Consider the following 16,785-nt stretch of genomic DNA (forward strand, 5'->3'; position numbering starts at 1 on the left):
ATGTTTCTTTAATATTAAATGTAACAAGTTCAGTGTCGGGCTCAAATCCCCAGTCTGGCCTCAGCTCAGAGGAGACCCAGAGCCTGTCAGGCCTTGCAGTGCCCTGGCTGTGTTGATAGATTCCTCTCATTGAAATTCAGAGGTGAAGAAAGGTGTCTCCTCCTGGCAGCCAGCTTTTCTCCCTGAGCAAGCAAGCCAGGGGCTCAAAGGCAACGTGGACCACGTCTACAGCCAATTTCATATTCCTCCCCAAAGTCAATAACCACAACACGATAACCACACCACAAGATGAACACACTCCTCTGGGCAAAGAATGTATTTATTTATAAGAAGCCAAAGAAGAAATAACAAAGCAGATGAGAAAACCCTATAGTGGACTTTGCAACTGAACTGAGAGCTGTCTTGTGAGCTGACCCCGTAAACTCACTAGTGTGCACATATAAAGCCTTTGGAGACTCTGGCATTCCTTGAGTTTTCATTTGATTTTGGCCCCAGCTGTTTTCATAGATTTTTCTTCATTGTATTTTCTGTGTGTCTCATGCCATTATTAAAACTAAGTGTGGATAGACTGATCCTAGCAATGGAGTGAAGAAAATGATGCTTTTGAAAAGCAGTATTTTCAGTAGACTGTTACAAACTTCACTATCTGAAAATCTGGAAATCAGCTGTTATCTGAATATCCTTATAAATCTATATATGTAAATATACATAGATATAGAGTTATAGATGTAGAATAGTAACCACAGTTATATGTGGTTTTCTTTAGGTAACTATAGATAAAAACTTCAGATCCACTTGGCTTTGGTAACAAGTTGGTATCTGGGCTTTTTTATCTAATTGGTAAATGTATATAATTTAAAAATAAGCTTAATATAATTTTTTCTTTGCTTTCTTTAATGTATAATTTGTGATTGGAGTCAAACAGAGTAAATATTAGTGGAAGCCCAGACCTTCCACGAATTTTACTATGACAAGCTTTTGGTGCTTGGAATCATAGCCTTACTGGCTGCACTGCCCCAGAAATTTCAATCACTAAAGTATGAGGTTTTCTCACTCCTCCATCACATAGTAAAGCTTGTAGTGGACTTAAAAGAGTTGCCAGCTTACTCTTACAACTTTTCGCCAGACTGAAGAAAGAATTTATTCCCAAATGTGCTCTCTCTGGCAATAGAATTTTTCTAGCCCTTCTATCACAAAAGTGAGAGGGGAAAAATATCATGGTTCTGGATACAAGGAATGTGTTCTAAGTCTCACCATAGTAGCTTTTCTGGGAACAACTAGCTCCCCCAGGTTTGTGCCACATAGACACACATCAGATTACTTCAATTCAAATTATTTTTCCTCATACCACTACCCTTAAATATTAATTCCTCCAGTGGTGAGCATATTAATTCCCAGGACTGTTTCCTTTTATTTTCTTGCCTTCTTCCCTTCCTGCCTTCCCCCTCCCATCTTCCCTCTCTCCCTCCCTCCATGCCCTTCTTCCTTCCTTCGTTCCTTCCTCCTTTCCTTCTTTTTTTCTTTCATTTTTTAGTAGTTAAACACCAGAATATAAAGATCTAGAGAAGTCACAACCAGATACCTCTAAGTCATTCATTTACTGAATGTCATCTAGAGAATAGCAGTTATTTGGAGAAAGAAAGAAAGAAGAAAGAAAGAAAGAAAGAAAGAAAGAAAGAAAGAAAGAAAGAAAGAAAGAAAGAAAGAAAGGAAGGAAGGAAGGAAGGAAGGAAGGAAGGAAGGAAGGAAGGAAGGAAGGAAGGAAGGAAGGAAGGAAGGAAGGAAAAAAGTAACAAAAGAAAAATAAACAAAAAACACACCAACCTCCCCCAATCTATCAGTGAAATTATTCCTTCAAATAACACTCTATAAATTATCTTTGGTTATTTTTTTTTTTTGAGACAGAGTCTCGCTTTGTTGCCCAGGCTCGAGTGAGTGCCGTGGCGTCAGCCTAGCTCACAGCAACCTCAAACTCCTGGCTCAAGCAATCCTTCTGCCTCAGCCTCCCAAGTAGCTGGGACTACGGGCATTCGCCACCATGCCCGGCTAATTTTTTGTATATATATTAGTTGGCCAATTAATTTCTTTCTATTTATAGTAGAGACGAGGTCTCGCTCTTGCTCAGGCTGGTTTCGAACTCCTGACCTCGAGCAATCCGCCCGCCTCGGCCTCCCAGAGAGCTAGGATTACAGGCGTGAGCCACCGCGCCTGGCCTATCTTTGGTTATTTTGATTGAGATTGTAATCAGTTCTAATTTATTCATTCAAAATTCATTGTTATATATTGAGAATCTACCTACTACATGCCAAATAGATAAATTATCTGTCCTCACAATGTTTAATTTTAGTTAGGGTAGATATTTAATAAATGAGAAAAAAACATTTTTAAGTAAAAAAATCATAAAATGACACATGCTTGTAATGAACTCTATGATGACCTTCTCAGATATCCCTTCAAGTCTGATGTTCTTATCTCCCCAGTCACTGGGAGCTATGTCTCCAGATACCCCATACCTCTCAGCCCCTGTGATGGTTAACCTTATGTCTCAGCTTGATTGGGTTAAGGGATACCTAGAGTTATTAGGTATTATACACATTATTACTGGGTGTGTCTGTCAGGGTGCTCCCGGAAGAGATTGGCACTTGATTGAGTAGGGAAGATCTGCCTTCACTCAATGTGGGTGGGCATCACCCAATCCAATGGGGGCCTGGACAGAATGAAAAGGGAGAGGAAAGGTGAATTTGCCATCTCTCTGAAGCAGGGATGCCCATCTTCTCCTGCCTTTGGACACCAGAACTTCAGGTTCTCTGGCCTTTGGTTCTCAGGCTTTCAGACTTGGATTGACTCAAGCTGCCAGCTTCCCTGGTTCTCCAGCTTGCAAATGGCCTATCATGGGACTTCTCAGCATCTATAATCATGTCAGCCAATTTTCATAATAATTCCCCTCTTATCTGTCTGTCTTCCGATCTATCTATCTATCCATCCATCCATCCTATTGGTTCTGTATCTCTGGAGAACCCTGACTGATATAGCTGCCTTTGGAAATTACCTTACCAGAAGAGAGTCACCTTGGTCAAGGTTATGTTCTTTTTCTGGGATAGTCCATATCTAATAACTAGGCAACACAGAGGTATAAAAATGGACCCCTCACCCAGGTCACAACAACTCTAAAGGTCTATACCAGCTTTCTGTAGGATTAACTGAGGCCTTTGTTGAGACTACAACACAGCCCACTTTCTTCCTATGTCCAATTTCGTTTCCATGTTTTCCATAGATGAGAACCCAAGAGCACTCCTTAGTAAGCTTTTTGCTTACTTATGTTTGCCTCAGTCTACTCTTGGGAGCCCTGACCTACCACAGTTAGTACCAGCAGGTTGCTAAGGAAACAGACACTGACTTAGAGTCTGTGGTCTGGATTACCTGCTCCCTAGCTAGGGATAAAGACACCATCTTCACTGGTGGCAAAGATGGACACTACACATGGGCCCAACAGACCAACACTGAGTCTCCAACATAGCACCAACCCTCAGGGATACCAACCAGCTATTTGCTGGCAAGTTAAACATACTAGACATCTTCTACCCTGGAAAGGACAGTGGTTTATTCTGACAGGAATAGAAATACATTTGGGCCATACATATAAAGATTTGTCTTTCCTTTCCACCAGGCTTTGGATAAAGATCCTTTCCACCGGGCTTTGGCCAACACCACTACTTAAGGGCCTACAGAATGTTTATCCATGAGTATGGGATGACTGACACACTGCATCAGAGTCAGGGACTCATTTTAAAGGAAAAAGGGTGCAGTAGTATGCACATTACCATGAAATCCACTGGTCTTATTGTGTACTGCACCACCAGAGGCTGCCAGCTTAGCAGGGCAATGGCAGATTCAAGGAACAGCTGAGGCAGCAGCTTTGCAATTATACCTTGTGAGGATGTGGAGTCATCCTCCAGGGTGTAGTGCATACTGGAAAACAGTGAATTTCATAAAGTGCTACATTGCCACTAAGTAAAATACATGAATCCTGGAATTAAGAGGTAGTAGTAGGAGTGGCCCTGCTTCCCACTCCCCAGTTATCTGCTTAGGGAGTTTGTCTTCCTTTTCTTTTATCTCTGTATTCTGTGGGTTTAGTGGTGTTGGTTCCCAGAGAAGGAATGCTTCCACCAGAGGACAGAGCAAGAATGCTATTAAGCCATAAGGTAAAGCTGACTCATGGGCACTTTGGCCTCTTTGTGCCAAGGGACCAACAGGCAAGAAGGGGATGCTTCCTGGCCTCAGGAAGAGATTGGGCTGCTATCATACAATGGAGGCAGGGAAGAATACACTTGGCACCCAGGTCCATTTAGGTAACTCTTGATACTCCTTTACCCAATTTTGATAGTAATAGACAAATGCAGAAGCCATAGTCAAAGAAGAGCATGGTGACTGGGAGCTCAGATCCCCCAGGATGAGGGTTTGGTTCAGGCCAGCAGGCAAGACCTAGACCTGTGGAGGTTCTAGGTGAGTTTGGGGAGATGATAGAATGGAGAGTATAGGAAGGAGACAATGAATTTCACTGGTGATGCCAAGACTGGCTACAGTAGTTGATGCTGTATTTCATCTCACTCAACCTCAGTAAGTTTTACCTGCGAAAGACATGCTCCAGCATCCTAATAAAGGTACTTCCAGAATTTACACATAGCAGTGGATTCAAAGGATGGACTGCAGTGAGGTGCTACCAAGATCCCCATTCACCTAGAAAACTTACTCCCCAAGCTGCTGAGGGTGTTACAAACAGACAGTTTTAGCTGTCAGGTTTTTCTGGGAATTGTTTCAACTGAAGAGTGCTGCTGTGCCTTTTTGATGTGGGGATATAAAGACTTGTCCCTTCTCGCTGAAACTTGCTATATTCTAAAGGGTCATTCTAGCTTACAAACTTCCTATGGGGTTGGCTGAGGCCTTTGTTGAGACTGTAGCTATAGCCCAATTTCTCACTTTGCCCAACCTTCTTATTTTCTTCCCTTCCTCAGGTGTTGATCAAGAGCACTTCTCATAAGCTTCTTATAAGCAAACCACTCCTCAGTCTCCAGTTTCCAGGGCATCCACGTGCAACAGGACTATATTTAAAAATCAATAACCACAACAGCATAAAGGAATAGAACATCAGATACCAAGAGTGGCTTCTCTAGTTACAATGGTCACGTAAGTCTCTTCTGAGGAGTTGATATTTGAGTTGGGATGTGAGTAATGAGAAAGCACAAAAATATTTGGGGGAGTAGCGTTCCAGATAGAGGGAAGTTTGAAGGCCCTGATATGTGAATGAATTTCACATGTTTCAGAAAAATCAGGAAGGTCCATATAACTGAGACATGACAAAAGAGAAAGAGGCTGATAAAGAGAGTGGCCAGATCATAGAGTTTGAACTTATTCTAAACAGAATAAGGAATTATTAGAAGTAATTCAATGTGTCACTTTGACTTTTGGGTAGTGGATGACTTGCAGGAGTTGAAGAGTAGAATAAGAGAGAACAGTTAGTTACGGGACCACACAATGGCCCAGGAAAGAGATGGGATATTTTAGACTAGGGCTGTATGGTGATGGTTACATGTGGTTGATTTTTGGTATTTATTTTGGAGGTGAATGTGAAAGAACTTGTGATACATTATAATACCGGACAATAAAAAAAGAATAATTAAAGATGACCCCTAGGTTAGCTGGGAGCAAGTGGAGCAGTCCTGCTAATTGGGGTAGGAAAGACTCGTAGGAGTATGTTTGGAAGCAGGGGATCTAAAGCCAGCTGCAGATGGGGAGCAAAGTTCCCCTAGAAAAAGAACAAATTGGAAGACTAGATTATCTTTTTAATGAAGTAGTGAATTCAACTTTGGAAACCCTTTTAGTCCCTCTGTGCTTCGGTTTCTGTTTTCCATTCTTTCCTGGACCACTAGGAAGTTTATAACCTCAATCTATCATTATCTGTAACCTGGCTTAAGTTTCTCAGAGTTTCTGCTTTTCTAACCATCTCCCAGGTAACACTAAAGCCGCTGTCTGAGGACATTTTGAGTAGCAAGACTTCAGTGAAAATAACGTTGTTGGGTCAGACAGACCTGCTTTTGAATTGTTTCCCAGCCAATTATTAGTTGTTTAATATTGGACAATTTAAAAATCTTCTCTGAGCTTTAATTTCTTGTAAAACTAGGAATAATATACCTATCTCATAAAATTACTGGGAAAATTAAATGATGTCATGTCTCTAAAGCATAAAGCAAGTAACCCAGCTCCTTATTCACCATAGGACTCACTAATTCAGTCTCCCTCCCTCTTTCAAAAAGGCTGTATATTTACAGATTTTATTAGAATCTTAAAAATCATTGTAAGACCTTAGGCATTTAGAAATTTAACATGTGCACTTTTGACCATCACTAATAAGTCCAATGGTCCCCATAATGTAATAATTTGAATTTTGCCAAGGTGCACATTTGAATCTTGTATACTGAGAGGAGACTGGTTTGCAGGAGTGAATAACTTATTTAGGGTATAGCCTATTGAATGGCAAGCATCCTCCTCTCAGCCTGATTTTGTAGTTCTTAGCTTATCTTTTCATCCATGTACCTTTTGTGAAACAAGAACATCTCTGTATCTTATGGAAAATGCCCCTATAAACAAAAGAACAAACATAAAAAAGCAAACAACTAAAACCAACCAGCAAATAGTGTTGGCACAGAAGCAAGAAAAAAAAGTTAAGAAACCTAAGAAATAGATTATGCTTATGCAGAAAAACAGGAGTTTGGGATGAATTATGGAGTGGGAATGCCATATTGGCAGTGGCTTGGATCCATGATATGAATGCTTTTACCATGTGCTCTATAAGGAAATAAGGAAAGGCAATTCACAAACCGTTTCAATAAATTTTCCAGACAGAATTTTTATTATTAGATTTATAAATGAGTCTAGTCCTCTACTTACAGAATTATAAAAGTCTTAAGGGGTCAGTAAAAAGTTTTTAGTGATACTTGACTGCATTTTATAAGAAAAATTCTGTGCTATAATGGTATCCGTGATTTTGGGAATTTGTACATGTCTTAGGACATATCTCTTAAGAATTTCAGGGTCTCTCAATTATTTTTAATACTACCACATAGTTCCTGTTGTATAGCAAATTGGAAAATGCAAATTATTAAACCATCAGGTGAGTAAACACATTGTAAAGAGAGAATTTGCATCTTTAATTTCCTGTTTTACAATGAGGCTATGGCATTTGTCGGTAAATATTGAATATCACTGTACACAAAGCTCTGTGCTACAAAGTACTTGTACAAATAGGACATGGGTCCTGCCCTCATTTGAGAAAGGGAAAATACTGGCTCCGTGATGCAAATATAACCTTGACAATTGGGTGGGTAAATTATCTTAGGGAAAATATATTATTATCTACGACTGGCAGAAGGTCATAATATTGGCATATTTAAACAGCTGTTAATTCCCCAGTAGTCACATCGAGAGACAAAAGGGAGAAATCACTTATTTTGGTACTAAAAGCACAGAGCTAGTTCTAAAATATCTGACATATCCTAGTCATGATCAGCAAATCATAGCACTTTTGCTTGCTGTAATGTCACTTGACATTGACTAGATACTCCCTGTGGTAGGTAGGACTAACACATCTAAAGATAGATATATATTTCCACCAAAAATGATTTTTACACTCTCATTCATAAAAACCAACAGTCGCATTATCAGAAGGCTTTGAGCAGTCTAAGCGTGGTGTTCCTCGCATTTGAACTTTGCAGTCCTTGTAGGAATGATGATCCTACGTTCCATTGTTGTTTGAAGAGTCTGAATTCTGTGGATAATTCTCAGAAGAGTTAGGCTGTGTTGCATGAAGACTGATATTTTCTGGGGCAGGTCAAGGGGAGTGAACCGCAGAATTGATTAAAATTCAACTGGATGCTAATTCCTTTGTATTATCTTCTGGAATCCTCATTTAAAATGCAAATACCCCAGGGAGAGTAATACAATAAAAAGCATTAAGAAGTAAAGCCAACAAGAAAGCTGACAAGGTCTATTTCCATCTTACTCCTAATAGCTTCCACAGAATGCCACAGATTGCTAGAAGTCTTTTCAAGATTTTCAATGACTCACTTGGAAGTCTTATCAGAGGAGATTTCCTGGTCTCCTGAGAGCAGGTGCCTATCTACTGATGTTGTCCCAGTTAAGTGGGAAGGGAAAATGCAATGTGGTATTCAAGTACTTTCAATCAAAAGAGGAGAATAAACTTTTGTTGAATTTTACCCACATGCCCAGCTCTGTCCTACATGTTCTGTATATGTCATCTCATCAAATCCTCCCTTCAGTGCCATCATGCTGTTGTGATTGTTGGGCCATAGTCTGTTCTCCGTTCTTGGTGTGCTCTTGGCCAAAGAAAGACCAGACACCCTAAAAGCAAGGCAAACATGAAACGAAGTTTATCGAGGAAGACAAGACAGGTTTACAGAGCAAGAGCAAGATGTAGGCTCACAGAGTAACAGCAAGATACGTCCATTACAGATAATGAACGGACCCTTGTCGTAACAAAAAAGGGTCTTGGTTACAGTCTGGGGTCTTGTTTTATAGTGTCTGGATTGGGCCCTCCTTGTGGTTGAAATGTCACCATCAACCCACTTTGATGGTTAGTTGGGAGTTACATAACCTGAGTCTTACTATGCATGTGGATCTCCCATGAGCCTCTCTGAAAGCCCATTTTGGGGGGAGTGGTGAACCACAATGTAGATTTAAGCTAATGACATGACAATTAGCTTTAGGCTGTTCTAGGTCATTTTCCAGATCCTGTTGTACCTCTGCATTCTTTTGCAGTTGATGCACTAAGTTCTGGTTGGCAGATTGGTAGGGTGTTTCCTCCTCCCCCAGGTGTGGCAGTTGCTCAGGGCATCCTCTTTTTTCCCTAGGAGTGGGCCAGAGGTCTTTCCTGTCTACCTAACACTATTATCATTCTTTTACTTTGATGGGAAACTGAGGCTATGAGTAGTTAAGTAATGGCTGCAAGGAGCTAGAAAGTAGCAGATCTTGAATTCAAACTTGACTTATCTTATTTCAAAGCTCATTTACCCAAGAGAAAAATAGGTGTTAAATAGATAGGGAGAGATTCCAGGTCTTCTAGGAATGAAAGTGGATGCTGTTGCCCCCATCTTTGTCCTGCCCCATCCTAATTCTCCATACTTGGGAGAGGAGGGAATACTATTCTGCCAATCATAACTTAGCATGCCAGCTGCAAAAGAATGCAGAGGACTGTCTAGCTCACAGGCCAAGCAGCATAAGTACCATAGCCGGAAATTGAACTAGAGCAACCTGCATGTGTAGTTGAGGCTCAGGTCATATGACTTCCAACTCTCCAATCAAAGTGGTTCCATGGTGACCTCTGAACCACGAGGGAGGTCCCTATCTGGACACTGTGAAACAAGATGCAGACCATAGCCACCCCCTTTTGCAACATTCCTTTTGCTCTCTCTTTGCTGTGACAATAGGTCCGATTGTCATCTGTGGCATATGTATCTTGGTCCATAAACCTATATCTTGCTATTGCTCTATAATCTTATCTTTCTCTCCTTAATAAACCTCATTTTTGCACTTGACTTACTTTGGTGTGTCTGGTCATTCTTCGGCCATGAACGCACCAAGAATCGACATTTCAGACTAAAACCTGACATAGGGACTTTACCTATGGAATTTTGTGAAGGTGTTTTGGTTTTCTTCCTCACCACTCAGGTCTATTTGATTCAAATTTGTTGTACAGATGAACTTGGAGGCTACTTCAAGAGAAGAAATGTAGAGGATAAAATGTTGAAATGTTAACTATTAATATTATCAAACTTATTGAACAGAACTAGAGTAGCAACAGAAGAAAGGCTTTTCCAATGTCCTATTCTGAAAAAGTGCCTCATTTCCTTATTTTTAGAATGTTTAAAAAGTTATTCTATGACAAAGCTAAACATAGTCTTACCATATGATCCAGCAATTATGCTCCCAGGTATTTACTAAAATGAGTTAAAAATTTCTGTCTACATAAAAACCTGCATACAAATATTTATAGCAGCTGAAGGGGGGTCAGAATATGTCACCCCCAAATCTTCCGCTTTGGTGTGAGGGTTATTTTGAGCTGAAGGCAATTGTTGAAACTGCAAGGGGGTTTCGGTCTAGGACCAGTGGCTCATTGCACAAAGATCCCATTATTGAGACAATAAGGATTGCCAAGGAAGAAAGGAATTTTTAATATGACAGATGTTTTGCCAGGAGAATGCAAGAAGCTGCCTCAAATATGTTTCCCTGACTAACAGAGATCATGAGCTTTTCAAGGAGGGGCCATGTGCTTGGGGCAGGTTATAGTATAACTAACAAGAAGCTACAGTACATTGGAAGTAGATTGTGGGGGGCGGTGAATCTTGGTATCGGGAAATCTGCCCTGGGGACTTCAGAATCTCAGCTCCCTTTTCTTGCAAAAATTCCACCATTTCTGGGACTTTTAGTCCTCACAGAATTATTTCCACATTTTACAGATAAAAATGTCATTTGTGTTACAGCCAGTCATGGATGGTGATTTTGGATATTGAAAAGAATACACATTTGTTAAGAAACCTCACATCAGTTTGTGATAATGTTCTCTTTTTCCATTTTGTTTTGTGTGGCTAGAAAACTAGGCTGTATTTTTTTTTTTTTTTGTAAGTATGAAATAAATCCTGAGTCGGGGTAGTTTAGTGACACATTGCCCCACATGTCATTTTTAGTGACTTGTACAGCTTTATTTGAAATAACTGCTCTATTAACCTCCATTATTATGAATGAAGATTTATTTAACATTGGCAGTGGATAGTCTACCAAAGCTAGATGTATATGCTGTTATGATCAATATTACATCTCCAGAAAAAGTATCAAATAGGAAGAAAATGTGGGAAGTATGCAGGGTGTTAGGGAATTGAATCTTTCAGCCGTGTGCAGACGAGACAGAGAAACTTCAGATACTCAGGCAGGTTAAAAGGCTACTGCCATTTTTCAGATGGCTTAGGGCCCTCTGTGGACACAGATAGAACCCCTGCTCCAATAAATTTTGGTTCCAGTGTCTAGACTAATGATGTCACACACATATTAAGAGGCTTACTACTCATGTAATGAGGTTTTCTAGGGAGTCCCCAAGAAGTTCCAAAAATGGCCCTGCAGGGAGGGGTGACTGGCTGGAAGTTTTATGGCAATGAGGGCACAGGGCTGGGGTGAGGTTCCCTCACGTGTGCTGGGGCTGACATGATTTGAATGTCCTGTTGGTGCCAGAGGAGAGAGCACCCAGGTGTTCTGAACAGCTTGCCCAGCTATGGGGCAGAAGGAGAGGGGAATAATGTGGCTTGAAAGCTTTCAGCAAACAAACATCAAAAAGGAAGCCAGACTCTTTATTACACAGACACAGGGTGGTGAGAGTGATAGAGTGGTAAATGAGGGTGGTACATTAATATTATAAATAAGCTATAAGCTTCTACCTGATAGCTCCTGCTTTGTGGGAGGCAGCTCTTCAGAAGAAGGGATTTTCATGAGCATGAAGGTGTATACTTTTCAATTTACAGGCTCATTAAGGACCTTAGAAATAGCAAAGAGGAGGTCTCTAAGGTTTTGAAATAGATATCTCAGCAACCCCTGGCTTTTTTGTCCACTGCATCTCCTTTAAAAAATAATTCTAATATGTTGCTTATGTTTGGGGAAAGATTTTAAAAGATGCAAAACTAGATGGAGATTGTTTGCATCCAGAACCAGAATTTATATATTTTTGTTCAATCAATCAATCAATTAGTTTTGTGTTTTGAGATTGAGTTACATGTTTTTAATTTATGTGTGTAGGAAGAATCATCTAGGGAATTTGTTTACAATGCCTATTCCTGTCTTCAACCCCAGGGATTCTGGATGAGAAGTCTTGGGCAGGGCTCAGGAATGTGCATTATGACAGGTGTTTCTGATGCAGAAGTTTATAATATGCCTTATGTGAGTAACATTGCCCCACTGTATACCAGCACTACCTGGGGTATTGCAAAGGCTTCAGGCAAAGTCTACACAGTCCCGATTAACAATAGGTTGACTGCTTTCCTGACTGATTTCTCTACATAACCAATCTTTTACCTTCTGTAGCTATGAAGTCTGTGAAAGCAAAATAAAAGCCAAGACTACAGTTCTGTTCAGTTATTGCTTAGAATTCAGCTGTCCCTTAAAGATTGCTCTAAGAAAGAGCTTTATATACTTTTCTAATTTCACTTTCACAAAGTCAAGTTATTAACACATTACGGTGTATAAAATTGAGGCTCAGTAAGATTACCTGACTTGCTAAGTCATACAGCCACTAAGTGGGAAAGCCAGGTTTCCCATCCAGTTTTGCCTAAATCAAACTTGTACAATTAACTGTGATACTCTGTTTACTGCTGGGAGCCTTGTGCCAGCTTCCCAGTCTCACTTGAGTGATGATGGGATGCCATGGCACTCACAACAGGGGAAACATTAGTCCCTTGCCCATTTAGCTTTCTCTTCTCTTACATACCCAGAAGACAGTTTCTTATTAAGTATTACCAAAAAACCTGTTTCTTCTCTAAAGTTTCTCTTCATGATCTTGGTTGTCTCTGTCTTTCTTTCTGTGCTTAGGTTTTTGCCTCATTTCCTGAATATTTGCCTCTCTCCCTCCAGGTCTATCTTTTCCCGTTTCTGGTAAAGAGTGGTTAAACACTCTTCCAGCTTTGTCTTCCTCCAAGTTACAGTCTGTGCAATTGGCTCAGGGAATGGCCTGGACTCTAGGGTATAATCCAGAAACAACCTTTACTCTGCTTACCACTATCTGCAAATGCTGTGGTATCTCCCTTCCCTTTTCTTCCCCCGTGGTGATAACCACAGATTCCTAGGAAGACTGAATTCCCTTAGCAATGGTGTATCTCTGTTACAACCAATGAAAAATCACAATGTGAACAGAGACACCAAGAGGAGAAGGCTGCTGAAAGCCACTCAAAATTAAGAAATGAGTGGGTATGCAAAAGACAAAATTCCTTCTGCAAACTGTACTGGTATGTGACTTACCAGATGAGATGCTTACAAAACTAGGCACCAGCTCCTCAGCTCTAGTTTCCACAGCTAAAATTCCAGGGGCATGCGCTTCGTTATTAATGAGGTTGACCTAACACATGAGGGCACCGATCTTCTAATGATTTTTGATTTGGGGAGAAATGGCTTTAATTATTTACTTTGCTTAGATTTTAATTCCCTTCTCTTTATGTAACGTCTCACTTCCCCCACATTCATGGATTTCAGGCCTCTTTCTTGGGATTAATGAATGGAGACAAGACCCCGATGGTCAACATCAATGCTTGCAGACCTCTCAGCAGAGCCCTCTCTCTGAAGTGGATTTAGAAAACAGACCACGCACTAATCATGATCACACGCTAACTGTTTGTGCATCAGTAACTCAGGGTGAGAAGTAAAACCAAGAGCTACCTTTAAAAAGTATTTAAATATATTCCTGCTCTTCCCATCTTTGATTTGTTTGATTGCTCATATACTCTAGTGAGTTTCATCAAGTGACAGAAGGCCTTTGCTGACTCCTGTTTTATGAGGATGAGAGGTTTGGGGTGCGGCACAAATTGTTTCTTATGTAAGAACAATACCAGCCAAATGATGTGATTGTGACGATTTAGTGAAATAACTTTATTAACTGTAAAGTGTTATACAAATGTCACTGGATTTAATTTTCTTTTTCTGAGCTGCTGGTTTACAAGGCTTATGACTGTTAATGTAATTAAGTACTTAATTATGTAATTGAGTGCATATAATGACAACTTTAGGTCATTGCTTAGAACTTATTGAAACGTATACTTTAGAATAAGTGATGATTTTGTGTCTATATATCTGTGTCTTTCCTAAATATGAGTTGCTTGTATGCATGAGTTTATTTGTAGGCATACTATACTTTTAGTCCTTCCATTTGTGAAAAACAAAGGGACACAAAAAGCTTTGCAAGTAAGTTCTAATTTTGGAGTTTTTAAGACTGCCTTCAAAATAGAAGTACATTTTCTTTTCCTCTGATTAGAAAAGCTCATAAAAATGTCCAGTAATTCAGACAAGTATAAGGAAAATATTAGTAATTGCCTATAATTTTCTGTTGACATATAACTTCCATGGCCTTGACATTTCAAATTCTGCATTCATTTGTATTATATAATGACCCTCAATCTGGGTCTGTTCAATGATTCTACCTGCTCAGACTCAGGCATCCTTGGCTGCAATACCCTAGACATGATGCTGTGCTCCTCTCCCAGCATCCCATTAGCACACAACACAGTTCTGACCCCTCATACCATCGTGGCGTAAATCTTGATCATCACATGTGGTAGGCAGACTCCTGGTCACTAGAGATGTTCTAGTCCTCATCCTAGGAACCTGCAAATATGTTACCTTAAATGGCAAAAAGCACTTTGCAGATGTATCTAAGGTTAAAGACTTTGAGATGGGGAGAGTATCCTGATTTTCCAGGTGGGTCTAATCATATGACATCAGACCTTTATAAAGAACAGAGCCTTTATGAAAACTGCAGAGACCCAGAGAGATGGCAGTGTGAGAAGGACTTAATCTACTAACGCTGACTTTGAAATGCAGAAAGGAGCTACAAGCCAAGGGATAAGGGCAGCCTCTAGAAGCTGGAAAAGGCAAAGAAATGGATTCTTCCCCCATGCCTCCAGAGAGGAACACAGCTCTGCTGGCACTTTGATTTTAGTCTAGTGAGATCGTGTTGGACCTCTGACCTATAGAACTGTAAAGATAATAATTTAGTATTGTTTAAGCCACCAAGTATATGGTAATTTGTGACAGCAGCAGTTGAAAATTGATACAGTCAGTCAAAATGATTGAAAGCCACTGAAATGGACTGGGTTTATCTAGGCAAAAGAAGTTATTAAAAGAACATCATGGTTCTCACAGGCTTGAGCATAAGGGCTTGGCAATGGTCAGAAACCAAGGGAACTCTGAAATGCCAATAAATGGGACATAGAAAATGTAGCACAGTAACAGTTTCATTCTTGGACCTTACCCCAGTGCACAATGAGGAATGGCAATTTGTCAAGGAATTAGGTAGAAGGATAAGATGCCAGAACATCAAACAAACACAAATAGATACGCACTTCCAAAAAGGGGTTTCAGTTTTATCCTGAAGACCTCAGAGAGATTCTGGAGGGCCTTAAGCATTTTGTAACCTCACTCTGTAAAAATGAAGTTTTCACCCAGCTTCTTCCAAAATCTGTATGCTAGTTTTCCATTTTAAAAGATAGCTTCTGATTTTCAATTAGACCCCAATTCCACACTAAAACTCGAGACCACTAGCAATCCTGATACCTTTTGTGTTTTTTCCTTCTTTCTTTCCTCTCTCTTTCTCTCCTTCTGCCTCTTTCTTTTTCTTTTTTTCTTTCCTTTCCCTCCCTCCCTCCCTCCCTCCCTCCCTCCCTCCCTCCCTCCCTCCCTTCCTTCCTTCCTTCCTTCCTTCCTTCCTTCCTTCCTTCCTTCCTTCCTTCCTTCCTTCCTTCCTTCTCTCTCTTTCTCTCTCTTTATCCATTCCTTGGTTCCTTTTTTCTTTATCTTTTCTCAGTCTTTAAAAAATATAATGCATGTTACTGGAAAGTTTTCCAAGCATGTATTTCTGATTTTCCTGCCATGTCTATGCACTTACTGTTTTATCTGCCTGTCCATGCCTGGCAAACTACTCCGTATCCTTTATCATCAAGGTTAATTCTCTGACCTTTTTTCTAAGTGCCCCAGGGTGGATCACTTTCTTCTTTGAGGCATTACTATATCTTGCCTATTCCTCAACTATAACACTGTGTTGACATTATTTCTCTCTCTTCCTCTCCTTTTTCTTCTATTAGACCCTAAGCTCCCTTTTGCAAGGTATCCTCAGTGGCTTAGTACTATACCTAAGTACTAGAGATAGTACTTAGGTATAATAGACATTGATGGAGTGAATGAAAGAGACTGCCAAGGATTTTCTCTGAAATATGCTGAGGTTGGTATATCCTACACATACAGCTCATCATATGAAATATAAGATGCAAGTCACCTGCCTAATGCACTGTGGTACTGGCATCCCAGAGTGAGGATGACCACTACCGTGCCCCGCCCTAAGACACACTAGTCCTACTCAGATCCGTCCTGTGCCCAGGTTCCAGCAGGGGCCAAAGGGCAGCAGAAATCTCTGGGAAGGGTCAGGAAGGGTAGGCTGGCATGGCCTTAGAGACCAGGGCGTGGGTGGCTAAAAACCTACCCTAGAGAAGTGGCAGGAGATAGGCCTTCCTGTGGACTGAGGCTCCAAGCCACCAGCACATGCTCCATTGTCTTATTGGACTTCATTTTTAAAACACAAAATCAAAGATAAAATGAAGAATTTCAAGATAACAACCACAGAGCATGAAAACCCAGGCAAAGGGCCCTTCTGAGCATGGAGCCCTGGGAGGCTGCGCTGGTGGCACACTCCTGAAGCCAGGCCTGGTTGGGAATGTTCTGTGAAAGGTTAGGAGTCCAGCCTTCATCTGTTCCTTGAGCCCTTTTTTTGTGGTGAGCTCTTTCTTGCTTCAGATTTAGTCTTTTGATGCATTATACTTCTTCTTAAAACATGGCATTCTTTTTCATGACAGTAATAACTTTAACAATTCCCCATGTCTGAAATCTTCCATAGAAAAAGCAGAATGTACTGCTAATTTCCAAGGATAGTGCATTGATATGCTTAATTTAAACAAGAAATACTATTTTATTGAC

The 16,785-nt window shown here is 40.4% G+C and overlaps 1 protein-coding gene across 1 annotated transcript in view; it reads left to right on the forward strand.

Moving 5' to 3' along the window:
• The window catches only part of LACC1 (laccase domain containing 1), a 48,647-nt gene extending 47,025 nt beyond the window's left edge, over nt 1-1,622 (forward strand). The window contains exon 8 of the mRNA XM_012761028.3: nt 1,535-1,622. The gene's annotated coding sequence lies outside the window, so the exon portion shown is untranslated. The remainder of the gene's footprint in view (nt 1-1,534) is intronic.
• Nucleotides 1,623-16,785: the final 15,163 nt, after the last annotated feature.

This window comes from Microcebus murinus, chromosome 13 (genome assembly GCF_040939455.1).
Source record: "Microcebus murinus isolate Inina chromosome 13, M.murinus_Inina_mat1.0, whole genome shotgun sequence".
Classification (NCBI taxonomy): Eukaryota; Metazoa; Chordata; class Mammalia; order Primates; family Cheirogaleidae; genus Microcebus; species Microcebus murinus.